Genomic DNA, 2,366 nt, shown 5'->3' with positions numbered 1-2,366 from the left:
TATTTTATATTTAAATTAGTGATATTACTGTAAAAAAAATATAATAACCAATTTAACTTTATATAATCTATAAAAAAAATAATTGTATTACAGTAAAAAGAACATAATGATTAGGGAAGAGCTATCATTACAGTGTTAAAATGAATAATAATCTTAGCCTTGTTTAAGACTTACTTTCCTATGAATTTTTATGAAGTATAAAGATGTCATCTCTCCAAGATATCAATCAAATGACATGACTTGAATCTGAATTCTCATACTGGAGTAACAGGTCTTTTCCACAGATTAAAGAACCCCTCGTGTAACATGCATTCTTTAATCAATGACTAGTTGCTTGCTAATAAGATTAGTTCATGATTAGTCTACTAATTCAATGGCAACGAAAGAATGAAAGAAAGGACCTCTGTTACTTCATCCAGCTGGGGCCAAAACTATATCCTCTTGCAAGAGCTGTCCCAATTGCCTCGGTAGCAGATAAATAGGCACAAAATACTGCAGTGTATTTTATCACAAATTGCAGCTCGTGGCCCCTTCATTTGTATTTAAGGCTCATAAGCTCCCTTAAAATCTCGTCCCATCTTTTTCCTCTATCTTCCCATCCTTCCCAGCTCTCCTTCTACGTCTGCAAAGCAAAGTGTCCCTGTTTCTTGCTTCAGTTGCTGTGGTCTCACTGTAACAGCCTTGCATGGAGGATCATAAAGATTGATGCAGCCAAGGATGACTTGCCGACGACTTGTTTGTGCTTCCATCAATATACGCATAATTAACAAGAGATGAATCCGTTGGCAGGTTGTTCTTGGCTACATTTTTCTTTCTGCTCCTCATGCCAGGCTTATGGTGATAATCCTGTGAACTTGCAAGGATCTCCTTCAAGATCACCGCTTCACTGATATGAAAAATCATATGGTAATGTAATGATATATCATCAACATGGAAACCTCCAGTTATTATCTTCTTAATCTCTTTCTGAATACATGTCAATCATGATTATCATATTAATATTGTCAGATAATTCCATATATGCAGACATGCCATTCACAGCTTCTTGCCTTCCTGATCGACACAAGTTAGCATTACCATGCATTGACACAAGAAAAGACTACATGAACTCTTTAATTAGCATTTAACAATTATATTTGTTCGGGTCAAAGCTCTCAAGAGATTTGCTTCGTGATTTAGTATACTATTTTTTAAAACCTCAATACATATGTTCACAGATACGTTATCTTCCTTCTTATCAACCACAGATCCCTAGGACAACTAGACTGTCAATTTTCAGTACTAAATATTTTAATGTATTGGAAGTTCAAATTTGTTCCTAATATTTAGTTTTAGTTTTGTTTGTGTTTTTGTTATCTTAATGGTTTGTTAGTCCATAGTTATAATGTCTAGAATTAATTAACACGATTAAACAAGAACTGTTTCTCCTATAAATTTACACTTTATCTCACTCAAAGTCCAAATAAGATGATTTTATATGATAGTCTTATTACTTTACCTCCTTCCTCTTAAAAACAAGCCCTTCTGATTCTCCGCAAGGAGAGAAGTTGCGTTTGGCCTCATCAGACGATACAAGGATGCTCAAAGGAACTACGCCTGCAAACAGTTGGATAGAGGTTGGATAAGAGAACAAAAACAAAAATGCCCCCCTACGTACAACACCCAGAAAAAAAACCCTCCCACATATTTTTGGGATTGGCACGACAGAGGTCAAAGGTAGAAAGTTTGCTAAAAGTTTTGGACAATAACATAGGTAGAGAAAAATAGTATCGTTTTAACATAATTGTATTTGAGAATATCATTTTTGTATATAACTACTATTTAAAAAAGCAATCATAATTGCTATTTGAAAAGGTAATCACATTTCAGAATATATTCTGTACACAACCATTATTGTTTAGTCATGTTTCAAGACAGTTTTTTTATGCAAATTAATTTATCTAAACAAAAACCAACCTAAAATTTTATAAAGATTCATTCCCAAAAAGTTAGGGTGGTATTAAGCCTTCTGATATTAAAAGCTGTTGTGGTTTCCTTCAAGAATTTGAATGCTAAGGAGAGAATTTTCAGACCTTCAGGCTCTGCTATCAATTTTAGGAAGTTGAGTCTTAGCTTATCTTCCTAGTTTCTATGGAAGAGTTTAAAACTGCTATATGGGAATGTGACGGAAATAAAGCTCCTGGTCCGGACGACATTAATTCTTTCTTTAATAAAAAAGCATGGGATTTCGTGGGTCTGGACATTCTTAACATGGTAGAAGATTTCTCCTTTTTGGGTTACCTACCAAAGGGTATAAGCAGCTCCTTCATAACACGTATCCAAAACTCGCAGGGGCTACATGTCTGAAAGATCTCAGACCTCCTAGT

At 34.5% G+C, this 2,366-nt stretch overlaps 1 long non-coding RNA gene across 2 annotated transcripts; it reads right to left on the bottom strand.

The window, feature by feature from the left end:
• Positions 1–213: 213 nt before the first annotated feature.
• On the bottom strand, positions 214–2,103 carry LOC105132491 (uncharacterized). 2 transcript variants are annotated; one of them, XR_843584.1, is made up of 3 exons: positions 2,073–2,103; positions 1,499–1,596; positions 214–1,053 (listed from the first exon to the last, which is right to left on the bottom strand). It is a non-coding gene; the product is annotated as an uncharacterized LOC105132491 (long non-coding RNA). The 2 variants fall into 2 exon arrangements; XR_843583.1 differs by lacking the exon at positions 2,073–2,103 and having other exon boundaries at positions 1,499–1,717.
• Positions 2,104–2,366: the final 263 nt, after the last annotated feature.

This window comes from Populus euphratica, unplaced genomic scaffold, assembly GCF_000495115.2.
Source record: "Populus euphratica unplaced genomic scaffold, PopEup_1.0 scaffold27.1, whole genome shotgun sequence".
Classification (NCBI taxonomy): domain Eukaryota; kingdom Viridiplantae; phylum Streptophyta; class Magnoliopsida; order Malpighiales; family Salicaceae; genus Populus; species Populus euphratica.
Note: the sequence above shows the minus strand (reverse complement) of the source record. Positions and strands in the feature narration are given on the sequence as shown.